The sequence below is a fragment of the Furipterus horrens genome, unplaced genomic scaffold (genome assembly GCF_987537825.1).
Source record: "Furipterus horrens unplaced genomic scaffold, mFurHor1.1.pri manual_scaffold_1, whole genome shotgun sequence".
NCBI classification, from domain to species: domain Eukaryota; kingdom Metazoa; phylum Chordata; class Mammalia; order Chiroptera; family Furipteridae; genus Furipterus; species Furipterus horrens.
This window is the reverse complement of record NW_028327171.1, coordinates 18,865,360-18,888,137: the sequence shown is the minus strand read 5'-3', so window position 1 is coordinate 18,888,137 and position 22,778 is coordinate 18,865,360. Positions and strand designations below refer to the sequence as shown.

The following is a 22,778-nucleotide window of genomic DNA, read 5'->3' as shown; positions in this document are numbered from 1 at the left end:
AAAAAATCACACTATGCAGGAAGAATGAACCACCATGAAGAGAATTAGCAGATGCAGCAAACAGAAGAAGTGGTCACTTTGATGTTGAATGCCTATGTTATATGCATGAAATTAATATAATACTGTATGCCAACTATAATAAAAAATAAATTTTAAAAAGATATGAAATAAAACAATCCAAAAACCTTTAGAGATGGGAACTTTGGAAACTATAAGTGGTAAAACAATTTGAAAGACATTCTAAAATAAGTAGATAGCGATATGGGATTAAACACGCAAGGGATGTGTTTAAAACACGTGTTAGAGGGAAAATGGAAGTGGGGAGAGGAGGTGAGTCAAGCGGTCAGACCTCGATGCAGATCTGACTGCGTGAAGGCGAGAGGAAGTGAAGAAGGAATGGACAGGTAGAGACTCGGACTGCAGAACCATTCTAAGGTGCTTCATCCAGGCCTTTGGGGCATCCCCAAACCAAAGGTGCTCTGTCGAGGAAACCTGCTCTTTGCAAGAATCTACTCCCCTTCGTGTGCCTGCCACAGTAAGTAGCTGAAAGCAGCCTGTGGGAAGTGTGTCCCTGCTGAAGAGGCAAAGACAGATTGAGAGGCCGGAAGCTGGGGCTCCCCACGCACCCCACACAGCACAGCGGGACGTCTGAGCAGCAGTTTCCAGGGCTGCTGCATCACTAAAGGGGATGTAAATCGTGAGAACTCCAACACAGCAATGCAAACAAGTAAGACACAAAACAATCTGAACTGCAGAATTATTAACTTATGATGTTAATATGAATTACTGATACACTAATAAAGTTTTATAATCGTTGTAATCAGTAAGTCCTTGAATATTATGAAATGGTATGGAGCAGTGTTATTCTACATTAAAGACGAGGGAAAAAAGATTGCATGACCACTCTGATCTCTAAGAATAACGGCTCATAAACAAAGCCATTTCTATTCCTAAAGCCCCAAGAAGCCTGTTGAGCACTTCTGTTAAGAGCATTTGCCTTTGGCTTTCAACACTGATAACCAAGGTGATAGAGAAAATTCCAAAAAGTGGGTTGTGTAAACCTTTACTGGTGTCCTGGTCTAGATAGAGTCTGAGCAGTCTAGAGAAATGTGAGTCTAAATTATAGGCATTTAACTTCAGCTTGCCAGACTGTGACAGGAAATAAACAAGCAACCAACCCAAAGCCCCTGTGATTTAATGATGAGGACAGCACAGAGAAAATCACTAGTTCTAACGATGTGTCCGGGGCTTGCCAGCCCCCGTGTTGGAAGCACAGGGGGAAAGGCAAGCATTCACTCTGACCATTTAGAAAGTTTCTCTGAAACATTTTAGCCTCTCGTGTTTGTCATACCACAATTGTGCTATGTAAGGATCACACTTAAGAGTAGATTAGAAAATGTCAACACATAAAACAAGTCCATAGAGGAAAAAACAGGGAGAACTGGTGTGTTTTGGTGATCTGAAACTTTGTATTTATATTCACAGAAGCTTACTAATCCTCAGGTTATACCATGATTTAACTTATTTTTAAATATTTTATTTATTTTCAGAGAGAGGGGAGGGAAGGGAGGGAGAAAGGGAGGGAGAGAAACATCAATATACGGTTGCCTCTCGCACACCTCAAACTGACAACCTGGCCCAAAAGCCAGGCATGTGCCCTGGCTGGGAATCGAACCGGCAACCTTTCAGTTCACAGGCTGCTGCTCAATCCACCGAGCCACGCCAGCCAGGGCTAATTTTTTAAAAATGTTTTTACCTCAACATTGAATTTTCAACTGTGCCTTTTTTTCTATAGGCAAAAAGCTGGGTAAAAATACAAAGAGGAAAATTAGTTGGAAATGAGGTCAGAGGTACATTATCATATTAAGAAATAAATACGCTGCTGCTTTATTTACTGCAAAGGTTCTAAATCCCTGAAGCTCATTTGTAGAGGCAATGGAAGCCCTACGATTTTCAAAGGTTGTTATATGTTATAAATAATGGCAGCATTTCCCTGTCCAGGTTCATAAAGGGAAACATTGAACCACTGAATCTGGAACCAAGTGAAGCGAATCAGGATTCTTTTGTCATCAGGAAGAGGATGAGTTCACTTCTCAGGTATTACATTAAGCGGAACAGTCTTTCTCATAACTGTAAGTACAGTAAGGACGGGCACAGGGTAGCCAGGACGGGAGCATCCTGCCTCCCACCGCGGATAGAGCATGCCGTAAACAGAGTGTTGCCTCCTTGCCATCATCTTCAGCCCTACCCTGCCTGCAGTCACAGAACAAGCAAGTGGCTCCACTTCCCCCATCCGATGCTGTTGCTCCGGACGTTGAATTCTGAAGAAGTAACACAAAGAAAACGGGACAGTTAGAATCTGTCCTCAGCTACAGCAGCAGGGACAGTATCTACAGCACAGCACCTACCCGCTTCCTCCCTCCCTCATTCTTAGCGGCTGTCCTGGCTTCCTGCGCCACTTAGAGAACAGAAGCCACCAACGTAACTCACCTCACATACGCTTATCTTCAGCCTTGCTGGCTCTTCCCCGCCTTTCCAATTCCTGCTTCTGCGTCAAAGGAGAAAGCACTTAGTGGAGGCAGACTTTTCCGTGGTTATTCTTGACTCTATAGTTTGGCCAGTTCTAGAGTTTTTCCCAACGACTAGTCAGGTCCCCGTGTCATCCCTACGTTTACAGCCTCTTGGTTCCAGTTTTTGCTGGGTGCGTTCTCATGGAGAACAGCACATGCAGGCTTGGTCCTGGAAGATTCAATAGCAGCCCTTTCCTGAGATGCACTTTACCCAGGGCAGGGCATCTATGAGGACCCCGCCTTCACCAGCTGATGGCAAGGGAATTAGCCGAGCTGTTGAAAGTTAGTAGTCAGCTGCCTGGGGAGAGCCCCAGGCAAACTGTCTGCCAACCGACCTTTATTTTTCCCTTAACTACCTGTGACCAAACTTTAATTTTAAATTGATTTTTCAACCACAGTTGACACTTAGTATCATTCTGCACCAGTTTCAGAGATACACTTCTAATCGCCATCAAGAAAACAGCATTTCTTTTAGGCAACACGTGCCCAACTCTTGAGCTGAGGTCAACTTTCCATACGACGTTCTTGCTTCTCAATAGAATGGGAGCAGGTGTTGGGATGCTGCCATTGCTCACATGTACCTGAGAGACTTCCTCTGCTTCTTCCTTTAATATGGTAGGTCTAGAATGGGTAACAAATAATGACTTCAATTCTCCGAAGAAACCTGAATTACAGACTAAGGATGGGAGACTAAAAGTTCGGGCTTTCTGTTAAAGAATCAAGTTTGCGCTGGTGTCATCTGACATGCTACTCAGTGCATGCTGTTTGCAAGGAGACAGAATCCTCCTGCGGCAAATGGAGAAAAGTGCTGCAAGCACATTTCGTCTGTCCGTACACAGTTCGTCTGTCTGTACAACTGCAGCATCCCTTGCCAAGGCTCCAGGACAGTCCTTATGCTTTTCCACCAAGTCCGCAGAGTCTCCTCCAGCTACACATCCTAAATGCCCGCATTGCTCCAGAGTTAGGCCTCTACGTCCTATATGCTGAAGCTGGAGACCATGAAAGGTACCTGGACCTGGAACTCTGGAAGTCCTCGCCGACCCCCGTAGCACTCTCAGAGGCCTTGTAGGCATCGACGCAAGTGGCAGACTGACCATATGCTAATACAAAAACAGGACTTTCATTATCCTCCCTAAAACACTTCAGGGGCTCCCACACAGAGAACACTGTCACAGCTCCTGGGAACTAGGAAAGGACAATTTACATGCAGGCATACCAATCATGCCAGCACCATTGCCCACCTTGAAATCGAAATACACTCTTGACACCCTGAACACTCCTTTTACTTCAATGCTTTTGAAGATTCTTTTTCCTCTACTGAGAATTCTTTCCCTTACTTTGATAGTTCATTGTCTATCACTCCTTATTTTTATAACTCACTATATGAATGCACTCAGCCAAACTCCACAACAACAGATAAGTAGTTGATGCTTTAAAAAAAAAAAAAAAAAGTCCAGTCCTGGCTGGTGTGGCTCAGTGGGTTGAGTTCTGGCCTGCAAACCAAAAGGTCACTGGTTACATTCCCAGTCATGACACATGCCTGGGTTGCAGGCCAGATCCCCGGTTGGGGGCATAAGAGACTCAACTGATGGATGATTTCCTCACATATTGATATTTCTCTTCCTCTCTCCCTCCCTTCCTCTCTAAAAAACAACTAAAATCTTGTTTAAAAAGCCCAGCATTTTCTGACTTTCTCATCTTGGTATTTTAAAAATTATAAGTAGTTAAGTACATTGTTGTGAAAAAATTGTCAGATTATTCACTTTCAGCAAATAGTCCAGTGTGTGACCCCAACTTCGATGTATATAAATGATTGACACAGAGACATGGCACTAAATGAGGTGAAGTGAAGCGGGCAGGATGCAAGTGTCAAAGCTGAAGGGCCAGTACAAATCTTCAAAAGGTGTAGGCAGGTTTCCTGGAGGCCGAACCCACTGGGTGGCTTGTTTGGAAAAACAGCATAATCTTCTTAAGCAATTGTTCTATTGCATGTATATATAAAATCACTCCATTAGGAAAATTAACCACTGTGTTTACTTTGTTTCTCTGCTAATAAACCAGAAATTATTTTTTTCTTTATAAGATAAGGACATCTTAAATGCTGTTCCCAGGCTGAGAGAATGTTGGACCAGTTACTCCCACAACATTCTTCTTCTGAAGCACACAACTCCCATCTGATCTAGGGCTGTTCTTGTCTGACCTCGTTACTTCCAAATTATGTCATCCCTTTCACTATTAAAGAATGACATGAACTTGAGCTTCAGGCCTTGAAGTAAGGTTCACCACTGTATTTTAATATCATGTGAAAAACAATATAAAATATAAAGCTCTCTCCTCATTCCATTCCAAATCCCAGGGTTAAATAACTGATAGGCCAGGCAGAGAAAGGAGAGAGAATGAACAGTTGCTGAGTCCGTATTATGTTCCAGGCAAGGCCTGAGGATCATAACTTCCCCAGTGTCAAGACAGTGTCCCAGTCATGTCTACAGCCCCAATACCTAGCACAATGCCTGGCCCGTAGGCAGGTGCTCACTAAACATATGTTTACTGAACCAATCTAAGTTCATTCCAGATCTTATCTCATGTAATCCTCACAACCACCTTTGGGATTTAGAAGTATTTTCTTCATGTAACAAAGAGATTATATAACGTGCCCAAGGTTACACTGAAAGAGCTGAACTACAGACTAAGGACAGGAGACGGAAAGGCCTCTTAGACATCAGCTGGGAAAATGCAACTTTTAATAGAGGAAACAAAATGCCCAGTGAATTTAAGTGGCCGTCTCACACAACACATCACTATACGACTGAAAAATCAAGACAGACATGCATTCACTCTTAAAGCGTTCTGGACAGTAAGTTCGATCAAATGTACAGTGATGTATAGGAAGCCATTTGAGATTTGAGAGCATTTTGAGTATCCCTGCAGTGTGGCAGGAACAAAGATGTCTAAGCAACAGACTCTGCTCATGTGGTGAAAATAAAAAACAGAAGTAGTATAGTGACCACAGACTCTATATTTTTACAGATTTATGAACCAAGCACTGTCGAGGACACAAATGACAGAATAAATCCATACTAAAGAGGACAAAGACTAAAGATTTTGTCAAAGAAACAGGAACAGGAGAAAAGGACGAAGTCTTAAAAAGTCCTGACGTGGAAAGAGAATCATGAGGTACTCCACAGGGTGGTAGTGGGAGGAAATTGTAGGATGTAATATTAAAAATGTAGGCTGTGCCCTGGCTGGCGTGGCTCAGTGGATTGAGTGCTGGCCTGTGAACCAAAAGGTTGCCGGTTCAATTCCCAGTCAGGACACATGCCTGGGTTGTGGGCCAGGTCCCCGGTTGGGGCCACGTGAGAGGCAACCAAACATTGATGTTTCTCTCCCTATCTTTCCCCTTCCCTTCCCCTCTCTCTAAAAACAAATGAACAAAGTATTTTTAAAAATAAAATAAAATAAAAATGCAGGTTGTTATCAGAGGTGAAGGTTCTGCCCACATCCATATGCTAAGTGTATAAGGATGATTCTCTGAAATATTTTGTGCCAACTGCCCAGAGGATGACTCGTGTGCATGGGGTGACTGATGGCATCAGCATACACTTTCAATCAGATAACTTCTTTTACCTTCCAGGGGCTCTTTCCTAGTCTGCTGCTTTCCCTCTCTGTCTCTGACCGTTCTGGAAGGAAAAATGAATCCCAATATTAAATCTTGATCCAAACTCACAACCTAAAGCCACATGTCTCATAATCTCAAGAGTATAAAAGCATTACATTCCCCTAATAGTATGATAAGGATGGAACTACTTTCTTTTCATGATAGAGAGACTTTGTGTACAAGTACTTGTTTTAAAATAACAGATAGGACAGTTTACACAGAGCATATAGGTCAACAAGATGGGTGAATAGGTTAGAACACTAAACCATAATTAAAACAACTTGGGCAATTGTTTTGAAACTGAGTTTGAGAAATGATTTCACATTCAAGATACACAAACGCCTTTAATAGCACTGCTATGATCAGCAATTATTTTTGAATAAGTAATATGAATTATAATGTTGCCTAATATGTGAGAGGATTTTGTCCCAAATACACCCACCACATAGCTTTCCTAAGAGCATGGACTTCCCACAAGCCTGTGTGTACCTGACAAAGGCATGAGGACATGGCATCATGATTTCACTTATCAAGGGATAAAATGAGTCACATCTGAAATTGCTTCATCTCATGGGAGCCAAACAACTTGCAAATTTCAAAAATATGGACTCAGTTTATTTTATGGAGTTTACAAATGCATATCCTATTCTAGTCCATTGAAGCAAGAAAAAATTCATGTCTTCTGGTGGGTGTTACTCCACGCCTGCTTCTTCATCTTGAGGATCCTGTGTTACTTCAAAACAGCAGAACAATTTTTTCTATTGCAACTTTTTCTTCAGCAACAAACATACTTACTTCTAGGATTCCATTTCCTGATACTGTTTCTTTTATCTTTCACACAGGCCCACCTGAGTTTCAAGCATTTCACCTGCTTCTTAAGTAGATGCAGGTAGACTCTGCTTTCCTTTCCCTTGGTTTCAAAGCTAGGTATCAAGCTTTCTAACACACCGCTCTAGATTTGGCCTTATGAAGTGTCAGCTAGCGACAAATGCACAGTGAGGAGCAGAAGTAAGTTTAGAGTTGTGAGTACACAAAACACAGACTTTATTCTTGTATTATTTATTAATTAATTATTGTATTATTTTCCATGTGAACAACTGTAAACCTACTCTTGCCCCACTATTTAAATATAATGACTTCTCAGTTTGCCAAAAACATCCATCATCCACATATATCTTATCCATCCTTATTTCACCTACTTAGATCATTTTACCTAAAATTCATGCTCTCATCAACCTAACATTTATCACAGACATGATTTCCATGTATTGCTGTCCTGGCCAGCTCCCCTTTAGTGAACCATCTTAACTTTCCCAGGGGTTTGTGGATTTTCTCAGTATAATCTCTAACAACGTGTACTTTACAAACTTCCTACTTGGTACAAGTGTGTCATTTTGAAATTCACCTACTAACGCTTGATACAGTCTGTGCTAAATGTCTAAGTCTTCCCCCACTCTCAAATCTGTCCATACTCTAAACCTTCTTAAATAGCTCTTTCAGCTTCAAGGACTGGTTCTCTAACGTTTTCTACCTCCCAGAGCTTTCAGAAAGCACGTCTCCACACTTTCTCAGACCCTTGTTCTATCCGGAGAAGTCAGTGCAATATACGCTCTAAAATCTTGCCTCTCTTTTGGTTTTGGAAATCTTTGGTCATACTTATTTTTATTTGTCCCACCTTTCAGGGTAAGTTGGGCTGATTTTTAACAAAAGAAGAAATTTATTGGAAAGCTATCTGGTTGTCCCCATCCTGAGAAAGACTAGAGACTCAGAATGGGCAGATAAAAGGGAGGCTCCACCACCCAACCCACAGCCAATATCATGCCACAGAACCAGTTTCATGAGGACACAACCACATGTTAAGGTCACTGCCAAGTCCATCCACATTGCCAGCACTGACACTGGCCCAACCATTGCCTTTGTTGCCAGTGTGCACATTGACACCACACAGCCAGAGAGATGTCCCCAACGTTTCTGAGCCTTTGCAGCAATCAATAGTTTCTGACTCAAAATCCGAGACATACAGGTCTGATTGTTGAGCCCAGGAACCACGGCCTTCGCTCAAGAGAGATTAGAAATTAGGCTGCATGTCTGTTCAGAGTCTACAATGGAAGTTAAACTCTGCCACCCTAGAACTATACACTTCAAATTTTCTAAATACAGAAATGGGATTCAGATACTAAACAAACCAAAAAATTATGAACGCTGCCTTATGGGATACTTAAATGACTACATATCTACGTACCATATTGTAGTTGGGCTCCTGATATAGAGTGTGGTTTTTTTTTTCTCTTCCTTCCAGCACTGCAGTTCCCAAATTGTGGCCTGGGTGCTCCAGGTGCCACAGGGAACTCAGGAAACCCAACAGGAAATTTTAGATTTTCAAGGATAGCACAGCAGCGTCCGTCTGAAACCACTACTACCTCGAGACGATTCAGTTTCATTAGGTCCTGCTACATTCCTTTCAGTGACATTCTTTTCTTTGCAAAGCTGGGCTTTCCACATTTGCTGCAATAAAAAGCAAATACCTCATGAAAATCATTGAGGGACAGGAAATGAGAGTGATAGTGTCCAGGCATTCCAAGGTTGGTCAGGGGGGACAGTGCCCAAGAGGCACATGCATCCTGTTACTAATTGCATTTCTTCAAAAATGAAACTAAATATTACTATTCCTTTATGTATGTATTTTTGCTTTCCAAATAGCTACTTGGTGGTGAAAACGTAAATACTTATATTAGAGTGCTTGAACCTAATAACCTAGTAAATTGAATTGTTAGTTATTTCTTTTGGCTAAGGGGTGTTGTGAAAAGAATTAATAAGACCCTGATAACACCATGAACCAAAAGAATTTAGGAATTTCTGATGTAGCAAAATGTCTATTGATTTTTTAAAACCTTTTACTCTTCGCAATTCTACACTGTTTTTTAATTATATTTTATTGATTATGCTATTACAGTTGTCCTGATTTTTCCCTCTTTGCACTCTCTCCATCCAGCACTCCCCTCCTTCAAGCAATTCCCCGCCATTGCTCATGTCCATGGATCATGTGTATAAGTACTTCAGCTATTCTATTTCCTATACTGTACTTTACATCCCCATGGCTGTTCTGTAACTACCTATTTGTACTTCTTAATCCCCTCACCTCTTCACCCATCCCTCCATACACCCCCTCCCGTCTGACAACCATCAAAATGCTCTCTGTATCCATGATTCTGTCTCTGTCCTTGTTTGCTTAGCTTGTTTTTTAGATTCTATTGTTGATAGATTTGTATTATTTGCCATTTTACTGTTCATAGTTTTGATATTCTTTTTCTTAAATAAGTCCCTTTAACATTTTACATAATAATGGTTTGGTGATGAACTCCTTTAGTTTTTCTTGTCTGGGAAGCTCTTTATCTGCCCTCTGATTCTAAATAATAGCTTTGCTGGATAGAGCAATCTTGGGTGTAGGTCCCTACTTTTCATGACTTTGAATATTTCTTGCCAATCTCTTCTAGCCTGCAAAGTTTCTTTTAAGAAATCAACTGAGAGTCTTATGGGAATTCCCCTGTAAGTAACTAACTTCTTTCCTCTTGCTGCTTTTAAGATTCTCTCTTTATCTTTAACTTTTGCCCATTTTAATTATGATATGTCTTGGAGTGGTCCCCTTTTGGTCCAACTTCTCTGGGACTCTCTGTACTTCCTGGTCTTGTATGTCTATTTCCTTCACCAAATTAGGGAGGTTTCCTTTCATTATTTTTTTCAAGTAAGTTACCAATTTCTTGCTCTTCCTCTTCTCCTGGCAGCCTTATGATGTGAATGTTGGACCTCTTGAAGTTGTCCCAGAGACTGCTTCTATTATCCTCTTTTTTTTTTTTGGATTCTTTTTTCTTCTTGATGTTCTCATTGCCTGTTTTGTTTTTTTTCTTCTTCCTTACATTCCATACTGTTAATTTGATTCTTGCCTTCATCCACTCTCCTGTTGTCTCCCTGTAAATTGTTCTTTATTTCAACTAGTGTATCCTTTGTTTCTGACTGGATCTTTTTTATGCTGTTGAGGACCTCACTAAGTCCTTGAGCATCCTTATAACTAGTGTTTTGAACTCTGTACCTACAGGTTACTTGTCTCCATTTCATTTAGCTCTTTTCTGGAGTTTTTGATCTGTTCTTTCATTTGGGCTATGTTTCTTTGTCTCCTCATTTTGGCAGCCTCCCTGTGCTTATTTCTATGTATTAAGTAGATCTGCTTTGACTCCGTGTCTTGGTAGTATGGCTTAATGCAGTAGGTGTCCTATAGGGTCCAGTGGCACAGCTTCCCCTATCACCCAAGCTGGCTACTCAAAATGTGCCCTTCATGTGGGTTGAGTATACCCTCCTCTTGTAGTGGAGCCTTGGTTGCTTTCACAGGTCAATGGGAGGGATTTATCTGGGCCAGTCGCCTGCAAGGACTGGTGGTAGCCACTGACCACCAACCTCAGCCTTTCCTGGAGAATCAGCTGCACGGGGGCGGGGCGGTGGTGTTCCTACGTGGTCTGTTGCTGTCCACTGGGTCCACAGGTTCTGGCATTTCCCAGGTGGTGCAGGCCAAAGTGCCCTCACCTGTGTTTTTCCCGGGGGCACACTGCCTGAACTATAAAGCAATCTAAGATGGCTGCTACTGTGATGGGCTGGAGATCCCAGTTAAAGTATCACCACTAGAAAAAATAAGGATGCCTATACAGAGATAAAGATTGTATTTTGAGGGTGGACTGAGCTTCCATCCCATATTGTACTGCTTCACTGTGGGCTCTTACAGGAGAGAAAAAAAATTTTCTCTCTTCCTCCTCCATGGTATTTTTGCAATCTCTGTTAAAGTAGCTTAGACAGTATCCTTAGGGGGATAAGACTTTAGACACAGGTTTTGAATAAGAGATTCTACAGCTCAAGCTTAGTAAAACATTCATTTGTTATGCATATGTACCATCTCTTCTCTACGAGAGTAAAAAGGCTGAGAAGTATTACATTATCTATAACACCTTCCAGAAGAAAAAAATTTACCTCCCTTTTTCCCATAACAGAAGCAAAGATTGGTTATGAGTCCCATCAAAATATAGATGAAAATGGAAGAAGTCATGATGCTATGGAGATAACTTGAATCTATTGAGGTCAGTTTTGCATTTTTTTATAAAACCCAAGGCAAAATATTTAATCACTGTTATGGGTTGAATTGTGTCCCTCAAAATTCACACATTGCAGCCCTAACCCCCCAGTGTTTCAGAATGTGACTATATTTGGAGATAATGTCTGGTGTCCTTATAAGAGGAAACTTGGACACTTAAAGAGACATCAGGGAGGTGCATTCACAGAGAAAAAGAAACATATGAAGGGGCAGTAAGACAACAGCTATCTGCAAGCCAAGATCAGAAGCCTCAGAACAAAGCAAACCTTCACCTTGATCTAAGGCCTTGATCTTGGACTTCCAACCTCCAGAACTGTGAGAAATAATTTCTGCTATTTAAGCCACGCAGTCTATGGTTCTTTGTTATAGCAGCCTTAGCAATTTAATATAATCATTTACTTTCAAAATCAAGGAAGAACCCAGCATCTATTTCCACTGGATGAATAATAAGGAAATGAATAAGTGGATGGTGATGGTGCCATAGTGCAGGGAAACATCAAGAATATTTTGCTCTATAACAAGCCATTAATTAAACAAGTACATTTTCATTCAACTTCACTGGGGGAGGAGTGCGGTGGCATGACCTACCTTAAATATGTGCGGCAATCAGAGGACACAAAAGTCCCTGTGAACTATTCTAACTTTGCTAAATATAATATGACATTGGTCTGAATGCATCTGCAGAGAAGTCAAGAAATCTGAGATGATGAAGCAGCAGAATTTTGAAACACAGGCTGAGCAGCTGCTTGAATTTCCCAAACTGAAGAGTTTCTTAAATAAACCATTAAAATTTTATCAAAAGAGGACACAGGAGGTCAGCAAATAATGAGGTTACACAACTCTAAAATATGTTTCATATTTCATTTTGAATAAACCAATTATTTCCACAATTAAAGGAAGCTCCTATATTCTTACACAAAACACCTTAAACACAAAATGTCACAAGCTGAATTCATTTTTTCCTGGGAATTTCCCTCTGGTATATTTATTTTTAGTTGTTGGCACCATCATCCTCATAGTCACCCAAACTAGAGTTTCGTTTTGATGTAGACCTAAAAACCAAATCTTTTCTTCTATCTCTTTTTATAGATTAGCATCCTGAGATTCCCAAGTAACATTTTAAAAGTCACCATTCATAACGACTTATCTCTGTGAATCAAAATTATCTTGCCACTCTACAACAAACAAAACTCAGAATTGCAAAGCTGAAGCCAATACAAGACACAACTGTCACTGACATCAATGTTGTATTCAAACAAATGGCAGAATATTTATTGTTTTAATTTATAAAATAAATGCATATTAGTTAAATGTCTTCTTAATCTAATTTTATATTTGTGTATCAAACAAAATTTAATTTGGAAAAAAAATTCTGTTTCCTTAGTTACTTGGGGAAAAAAAAAAACATTGATCTATAGAACAAAAAGCAATGTCCTTAACATGGAACAAAATAGCATGAATCCATTTACTTCTTCAGCTCCATCTCTTGCTACTCAGTCACCATAGATTCCTGGAAAACTATCTTATTTCTTCTTCTATTATCTTCTTTCTACAATGTCCTTGCTCTTCCACTCGTGTAAGACTCATTCTTTAAGACTCACTTCATACTCCTCCAAAATGTCTTTCCCAGTCCACCAAAGTCCAGGGAAAAGAATCATTTTCATATATCCCTTAAAATAACATATGGTTTTAATTTTTATATTTATTTATCTACCTTACTCCTTAAACTCTGAGCTTCTGGAGAAGGGATTATACATCAAACTGCCTAGCACATGGTAACATTCAGAAATATCTGATCAAGACAGAAGCGTGGTTCAGGATACATGGTTAGTATACAAAAGCCAGTGTCTTTCCTATAAACTAAAAATGAACAAGTATATTTAAAATTAAAAACATAACACCATTTACATTAGGAACCCCCCAAAATAAAATACTTAGGTATACGAGGTCTGTCCAGAAGTTATCCAGCCACATAATATGAAAAGTAGAGACATTTACTGAAGAAGATACAAGATATAAGAAACATTGTACATAGGACAATGACACCTCATCCCCTTCAAAGTCAGCACCTCACACAGTTCTCCCAATTGCCATCAGCTGCCTCATCATAATTTCCTGAATCTTATCAATGATCTGAAATCTCTTCCCTTTCAAAAGTGATTTTTGTTTTGGGAAAAGCCAGACGTCACAAGGCACCCAATCTGGGCTGTAGGGGAGCTGAGTCACCTGGGTGATTTGATGTTTCACCAAAAAACGCTGCACAAGACATGGTGCTTGAGTGGGCATGATGTTGTGATGAAGCTGCCAAGCACCACTTGCCCATAGTTGTGACCTTCTGAATCATCCAAATAGTTTCCACAGAGGAATATTCAAGCTCAATGCAAAAACTGATGTAGATTTGTTGCTCTACTCACTCAGTCATTTTGAACGCAATGGCAACACAGTACACATGTTTACTCAATGGCATCTATTGCCCCCACTGGCTAGAACAGTGAAGTCATCACTGTTCACACATGCACATTCCAGTCCAATCTCTTTGGCTGCCAGGTTACATCAATGTCACACAAACCATTCTTGTTATATTAACAATGACTGGACTTTTTCCAGACAGACCTCGTAGATCTAACAAAATATGTATAAGATCTATATGGGAAAAACTTCAAAACTGATGAACAAAATTAAAGAACTAAATGGAGAGATATTCCATGTTCATAAATAGGAAGACTCGATATTGTCAAGATATCAGTTCTTCTAAACTTGATCTATATATTCAATGCAATACCAATCAAAATCCCAGCAAGTTATTGTATAGATAGCAAAAAACTGATTCTAACACTTACACAGAGAGGCAAAAGACCCAGAATAGTGAACCCAATATTAAGGAAGAACAAAGTTGGAGGAGAGACACTACCCAACATCAAGGATTACTACAAAGCCACAGTAATCAAGACAGTGTGTTACTGGTGAAAGAACACACAAATAGATCAATGGAATAGAGCAGAGAGCCCAGAAATAAAGCCCCATAAACAGAGTCAACTAATCTTTGGCAAATAACCAAAGGAATACAATGAAGCAAAGACAATCTCTTCAACAAATGGTGCTAGAATACCTGGACATCCACATGCAAAATAATGAATTTAGACACAAACCTTACACCCTTCACAAAAATTGACTCAAAATTGGTAACAAACATAAACGAAAAATGTAAAACTTTATACTCCCAGAGTATAACATAAGAGAATATACTCCCAAAAGCTTTATACTTTCAGAATATAGCATAGGAGAACACCTAAATGACCTTAGATATGGTGATGACTTTTAAGACATAACACCAAAGATACAATCCATGAAAGAAAGAATTGATTAGCTGGACTTCATTTCAAAAATAATAATAAATAATAATAATAAACTGCTGCTGCTCTGAGAAATACAATCTCAAGGGAATTAAAACAATAAGTTACAGACTAGGAGACAACATTTGCAAACACATATCTGATAAAGGACTGTTATGCAAAATATACAAAGAATTTTTAAAACTCAACCATATAAGAAAACAAACAACCAGATTAAAAAATGAGCCAAAGACCTTAACAAACACTTCACCAAAGAAAATAGACAGATGGCACATAAGATGTTCCACATAATATGTCCAGGAAATGCAAATTGAAACAATGATACACCACCACATACCTGAGGTCAAATTCAGAACACTGACAACACCAAAAGCTGACAAGGATGTGGAGCAAAAGGAACTCCCATTCATTGCTGTTGGGGGAGCTAAATGGTACAGCTACTTTGGAAGAGAGTTTGGTAGTTTGTTATATTCTACCCATATGACCCAGCAATCACAGTCTTTGATACTTCCAAAGGATTGGAAACCTATGTCCCCCCAAAAAACCTGCATACTAATGTTTATATCATTTTCATAGTTGCCAAAACTTATAATCAATCAAGATGTCCTTCAGTAGGTGAATGAATAAACTATGGTACATCCAAACAATGGGATATTATTCAATGCTAAAAAGAAATGTGCTATCAATCTATGAAAAGACATGGAGAAAACTTCAATATATATTACTAAGTGAAAGAAGCCAATCTGAAAAGGTTACATACTCTGTGATTCCAACTATATGATACTCTTGCAAAGGCAAAAATGGAGACATTTAAAAGATCGGTAGCTGCCAGGGGAAATGATGAATAGTCAGAGGACAGAGGACTTTAGGGCAGTGAAAATACTTGGTATGTTATTATATTGATAGATATATGTCATTATAAATTTGTCCAAACTTACAAAAGTGACCATAAGGTAAACTGTTGATTTTAGATGATTATGATGTGTCAATGCAGGTTCATCCTTGGTTAATTAATTAATTAATTAATTTTTAAATGTACCATTCTGATGAGGGATGTTGATAATGGAAGAGACTATACACATGTAGAATTGAGGAATATGTGGGAAATCTCAGTACTTTTCTCTCAATTTTGTTGTGAACCTAAAACTGTCGGCCCCAAATAATCCTTAATAAAAAGGAAGAAGGAAGGATACAAGGAAGAAAGGGAGGGAAGAAAGGTTGATGGTGAGGAGGAAGGAGGGAGGAATAGGAGGGAAAGAGTGGGGAGAAGGGAGGAAGGAAGGGCACATTATGGGGCTCATAAATGAGGTAAATGTTGCTGTTATTGTATAAACTGAAGGAAATATTAGAAGAGCTCATTGCACAAAATTATCACTAATACTGGCTTTCAGCTAACTCAAAATTCCCACTATTAAACATTCTTTTTTGTTTAAGAATTGGGAGAAAGCCCTGGTTGGTGTGGGTCAGTGGACTGAGTACCGGCCTGTGAACCAAAGGGTCACCAGTTTGATTCCCAGTCAGGGCACAGGCCTGGGTTGCAGGCCAGGTCCCCAGTTGGGGGCACACAAAAAGCAACCATACATTGATGTTTCTCTCCCCCTCTCACTCCCTTCCCCTCTCTCTAAAAATAAATTTTAAAAAATCTTCTTAAAATATATTTTTTAAAAAGAAGAATTGGGAGAAAGTAACTATTTAACCTGAAATTGTCCTCTGCATCTAAAACATGGCAGCACGTCCCCAAGGCTTCTGAGTAGGTTAACTGAGAAGAGAGGAGAGCCTGGGAAGAAAGGACAGAAAAACACAGAATAAGACCCATTCTGTGCCAGTTTCCCAGGGTGGGTGGCTGGGAGAGTCAATAGAATGGTGCCAACTCATCCACAGCAATTCAGTGCCCGGTTATGACATGTTTAAACACCGCCCTTGTAGGGTTTTTTATTTCCTCAGCAGCTGTATGCGATGGGGGGGTGGGGGGGTGGCACACATTTCTTCCTCTGGAGAAACCAAGCTCCTTAAAGATTAGATAGAGGCAAAGCTGCCACCAGCAAGCCAACTTCTCAATAGTCTCTCTCCCAGACCAATGCCCTGTGCAAGGGAGAGAAACTGGGTTGCTACCCTAATGATAATGTGCTGATTCTGTCTGTTTGGCGAGGGCTACACCGGATTAGCAGACCATAATTACAGCTAAAATCCATGTCTCTGACACAGTTGAGAGAACGTCTGTTACTGAACTGAACTGAACTGAACGCCAAGGAAAGGTTTCGCTAGAGGTTAAGCCAGGCAGCCTCGGCTCTCGGAAAGTGATACCCTGTTTCAATGTCACACTGGATACTGTATCTGAGCAGCGGGATTTCCTACAGCTTGGGTTTCCGATGGTTTACTTTGATTTCTTGGGGCGATAAAGAAGTTCACTCATCTTTAAATGGTTTATATAGTGGCCACACCACTGTAAAACCTTCAGCGCTTTCTTTTCTGTCTGGGTGGGACAAGATCGGCCTTTTTTATACTTACACAACGTGACTCAGACTTCTTTGAAGGAGTTTTCCCCTGACAATTCTCTCCCTGTCTTTCATGCCTGGCAGAAAATAATGAAGTCTATAGTTAACGGTCCTTCCTTCACCTAGTCGACTTTGAATTTTATGTTTAACTCCAGGAGACTTGGAAATCAATTCGCTGGCTCGTCACTGGGGGTTGTCTAGAGTGGATCCAGGAATGTCCTCACCTTTTGCCAGAACCTTTTATACAGTTTCTGCCTTCTTCTCTGTCTGGTCTTTTCTATATACACTCTTGTCTGCTTTTTTGAATTATAAAGCAAATTATAAACCAAATTTGACTAAAATTTCAAGGAATAAATCAAGGTGAGACAGGCAAGAAGAGAGCAAGAGCTGGGAATAAGAGAAGCATTGGAACCGCACCGTTTAATTTCCCCCTCAAACCATCCCGGACTTCCCTTAAATAGAACCCACAGTTTATAGGCTCTCTAATGAATACTGGCCAAGTGGCCACCTCACGTTTGAGGCATGTTATTACCATTTGTTTTTTCTGTTCCCTCTTCTTAATGAGGGGCTTTAAAGCAAGGTTCCCCACAGTTTCTGACAAGCAGCATTAGCTGCCTCAGAATGAGATGCCTGATCCAGGACCGCTTTCCTAAGGAACTGACTTTGTGTGGATGGGATACATTAGTAGGGTACAGGAGGAATGCCTCTGTGAGGATCAGTGGGAGAGGTGATGACATCTCTATTCCCAGAAGGCCTCATTTCCTAGGGCCGATGTTAGTATGCCTCGGGGATGAGGCATGGGGGTGGACCAGGTCAGTTTTTCCTGAATTTCACAGTTTGAGTGAGATCCATAATAAGAAATACATTTTATTTGTACCAGACATACACACACACACACACCCCAAAATTTTCATTAAACGATGTTTATCCCTAGTATCCTTAGTACTTATGAATACCTTCAACTCTCCCTTCTACTTTATTTCATTTTTTTGAATCCCAGTCTCCACCCTCTGAATTAATTTCGTACACTGAAGAGAGATGAACCCACGGTTTGAAAAACACTCAACAGGACGCCCTTTTATTTTTTTCCAACCCTGTAATTCAATATAGAGTGATTTTGAATTGAGGCCAAGCCTGATGAGTTTGAGGTATGGAATAAGGGAATCTGGTCAGCTCTGGGTCTGTTGTGTTTTTAAATCTCTCTGTGTGTTCATTCTCTTCGCCCCAGAGGACTCCATTATCTTTGCTCAAAGAGTAACACTGCTCTGGCTGTTTTCCCCGCTTCTCTTTGATCCCTGCAGCCGGGCTGAGCCCTTCCCCCAAGCTCGCCCTTCCACCCTGGTTGAGGCTGTTGGGACTCCCCGGGGTTTACTGGGCCCCAAGCCCGTGAGTGTTCACGGTGCCCAGGGCTGTTCCCCATCCAACCTGCTCCACTCCCCCGCTGAGATTTCAGTCCCCATCCACCAGGTCAATGGGGTTGTTGTTCTTTTCCCATTGTTCTTCTCTCATTGTTCTCTATTTCACACAGGATTTATCAAGTTTGTTCCTGGGACAATTTTTAGTTTGCTGTTGAAATGACAAAAGTGAGTGAGGATTGTATTTTAGGAATAAGTGAGCCAGGGATTTAATCTGGGAAGGTTTCATTCACTTTTTAAGTTCTTTTAGAGGTGCTTTAAAAATAAGATTTTTTAACAGATAAAAGTCAATGTAATGTATCTTAACCACAAGCCACATTTTTTAATGCATATATCATCAACATCAAATCAATTATACAGCATTGTAGGTTCAAATTTTAATTTTGGTCAGGAAGGTAAATTCATAGACATATTATTTATTTTACCCATTTAGTGAGCACCTCTTAGGATACAAAGCAAGTATGTAAAACACGTGTCCTGACTTCAAGGCATCTAAACCTTCAGAAGGGAAGTAAGAAATGTATGTACATCTTATAAAATACATTTTTTAAAGGTTTTATTTATTTATTTTTAGAGAGAGGGGAAGGGAGCAAAAAATAGAGGTGGAGGAACATCAATGTGTGGTTGCCTCTCTCGCACCCCCACCTGGGAACCTAGCCTACAACCCAGGCATGTGCCCTGACTAGGACTCAAACTGGCAACCCGTTGGTTCACAGGCCAGTGTTCAATCCACTGAGCCAACCCTGCCAGGGCACATAAAAGATTTTAATAAATGACTTGGACACAAGACATTACAAAGCCAATCACAGTATCTCTCCCTTTTCAGAACTAATGAGTGAGAGAGAGAAAAAACCTCTTTTGTTCCTGTTCTGCCTTTTCAAGATATGACTTTGCAAACTCCTCCATTCCCCATTTTAATTGAATGCATGATGGAAGGAAGGAAGGAAGGTAGGAAGGAAAGGGGATTACTGAGTGCCTAGTTTGTGCCATGTGCTGCAAGGGTGATGGAATTGCCTTCCTATTTTCTTTGGTTTCTTCATGTACTTCTCAAATGAACTGGCTACCCAAGAATTGAGCTGATAAGGAAAAAACAGTCCTGCACTTTGGGTGGATATAGACTGGAATGCAAGAAGCATGTCAATAGGTCATGCATGTCTTTCTTTCCCCTCTGACTGTCTAGAGCAGTGTTATCCAATAGAAATACAAAGTTAACCATATATGTAATTGTAAATTTTATAGTAGCCACATTTTTAAAATTTTTAAAGAACGGACAAAATTTGTTTGAACAATATATTTTAACCAAATAGGTCCAAAATACTATCGCAACATGTTATCAATATAAAAATACTAACAAGATATTCTCCTTTTTTTTCTTTTGGACTACTGTCTTCAAACTCTGGCAGATATTTCCATGCATAGCATGTCTCAGTTATGACTAGTCATATTTGAAGAGTTCAAGAACCACAAGTCACTAGTGGTTACTGTATATTGGACCACACAGATCTAGATAAAGAAGCAGAACTGGACAAAAGCCTAGTTAATTAATGCATTTCTCTAACATTTAAATGAAGGGACTCTTAAATCATGGACAGGAAAAGCCAGAAAATGATTTTTCTGTGCAATTAATGGGTAAATGGGAGTTTCCAACTCTAAGGGATCACTTCTTTTTCATTTCCCAGCCTCTCAGACCTGGGGATATGAGAGAATTGGGGTGATGTCTCCCTTAATTCAGTGCCCCAGAACCATCATCTGCTCCAAGGTAAACAAAGATGACCCCTACAGTACTCATATTTGTGTCACACCTTGCAATTGATAAATGCTTTCACGTACAGTATCTCATTTAAGCAAATTAATCAGACTGTGCATAGTCCATGGAAGTATTATCAACCTGGTTTCATAAATGAATGAACTGGGACTCAAGGAGAGTAAATGATTTGCCCAAAGTATCCAAGGGTTTAAAACTTAAATGTAGTATGTGTCCACTAAATCAGAGCTGCCTGGTGAAAGGGAGTAAAAATACATTTGCAAAAGTATGGGTTTCTTTTTCCTTTGGCAACACCCCAAGTCTCCTTTCCTCTCAAAAAAATAAAAAAGTCAAAACTGGAGGAACACTCAAAGATGGCAGCATAGACAGACATGGTTTGCATTTTCTCACAACCACATAAAAATTACAACTAAAATATACATTAACCATCATTCAGAACTGTCAGAAATCAAATGAAATGGAAGTCTGACAACTACTAAATTGAGCTGAATGGAAGTCTAGCAACTACGGAATTAAAGAAACTACATCCATCCAAACCCATTCCACAATGGGCTGGCTCCACATCCACATGTGGAGAATAAAAATTCAGGAGGGATATCTCAGGAGCAAGGAGTCCCAGCCCCACACCAGGCCCGCCAGGCCAAGGTACTAATGCCAGGAAGATAAGTCATCACACCTCCTGGCTGAGGAAACCAGTGGGGATTGAGTTGGTGAAAGAAACTGCTGGAGCCCCAAGCACTTCCTCTTAAAGAACCCACACACAGTCTCACCTACTCAGACTCACTCCCTCTGAGCTCCAGCACCAGGTTAGCAGCTTCAAAGGCACCAGTAGCATACAGGGAGGAACTGAAGTGTCTGGCATCAAGGCGAGCAGAGGCCATCATCCCTTTTCTAAACCACCTGCCATCCCCACAGAGCCAGCAAGCTGGTGCTGTATCTGAGACTCCATTAACCAGGGCTAACACTGTTTTACCCTCCTTGAAGATCCCCAGAGATTCTGCCCCACCCAACTTATGGGCCCAGGCAAGCTGCTTTTCCTTATGAATGGCTCATCTGGGTTCTTGCTTCGCAACTTCCTAAATCCTATCAAACAGCAGCAGCTGGCCTTAGTAAGCACCAGGCCCAGCACTGGCAGCAGCCAGCTTAGATTCAACAGCTTGGCTTTGTCTTGGAATCTCCAAATCCAGCACAAATATCCTGTTTCCCCAAAGATAAGACATCCCCCAAAAATAGGCCTAGTGCAATTTTTTTCAAGCTTAGAAATATAAGGCCTCCCCTGGAAACAAGACCTAGTGACAGTCATTGCTATAGCTCCCCCCAAATTCTTGACGGAATTCAGAGTTTGGCTGGTTATGCTGATGTTTGTGATGACATGACTACAGCATATTAATAAATGTTGATTTTTTGTTCAACAATAAATGTGAGTTCTTGTTCATGGAAAAAATAAGACATCCCCTGAAAATAAGACCTAGAACATCTTTAGGAGCAAAAATTAAGATAAGACACTGTCTTATTTTCAGAAAAACACAGTAGCAGTCATCTCAGATTGCTTTATAGCTCAGACTGGGTGGCCCTGGGCAAAACACAGGTCGGGGGTTGACCTTGGCCTGCACCATTGGGGGAACCTCGGAGACTGCACACACAGTGGACTGCTACAGACCATGTCAGACAACTACTACCCTTCCCCTGCACAGCTGATCCTTCACAGGTGGCAGGGGTTGGTGGTAAGTGGTCACAGCAAGTCCTTTCAGCTGACTGGCCTGGGTAAATCCCATTGATCTGTCAACAGCAACCAAGGCTCAACTACAAGAGGATGGTGTCCTCAGCCCACATGAAGGGTGCACCAAAGTACCCAGCTTGGGTTATAGGGGAGGCTGTGCCACTGGACCCTACAGGACACCTACTACATTAAGCCACACTACCAAGACATGGAGTCAAAGCAGTTCTACCTAATACATAGAAACAAAAACAGGGAGGCTGCCGAAATGAGGAGACAAAGAAACATGGCCCAAATGAAAGAAGAGATCAAAATTCCAGAAAAATAACTAAACAAAATGGAAACAGCCAACCTATTAGATGTAGAGTTCAAAACACTGGTGATAAAGATGCTCAGAGAACTTGCTGAGTACAGTAAAACCATAAGGGAAGAAATGAAGGCTACACTAAGTGTAATGAAGAAAAATCAACAGGGAACCTACAGTGAAGGAAAGGAAGCCAGGATTCAAATCAACAATTTAGAACAAAAGGAAGAGATAAATGTAACCAGTAAAGAATAAAAAAACAAGAATTCAAAAAACAAGGAGTGTATAAGAAGACTCTGGGACATCGCCAAAAGGGCCAACATCTAAATCATAGGAATGCCGGAAGGAGAAGAGGAAGAGCAAGAAATTG

At 40.6% G+C, this 22,778-nt stretch overlaps 1 long non-coding RNA gene across 3 annotated transcripts in view; it reads right to left on the bottom strand.

The window, feature by feature from the left end:
• Positions 1-22,778, bottom strand: part of LOC150020729 (uncharacterized) — a 107,442-nt gene that overhangs the window by 46,044 nt on the left and 38,620 nt on the right. The window contains exons 4-5 of one of the 3 annotated variants that reach the window (XR_016510439.1): positions 8,468-8,730; positions 6,195-6,247 (exon numbers count right to left, since the gene is read on the bottom strand). The exons of 1 other annotated variant lie outside the window; for it this stretch is intronic. This is a non-coding gene — a long non-coding RNA (uncharacterized LOC150020729). Of the gene's footprint in view, positions 1-5,449; positions 6,248-8,467; positions 8,731-22,778 lie in introns of those variants that run through there. One more of the 3 variants, XR_016510438.1, reaches the window with a different exon arrangement.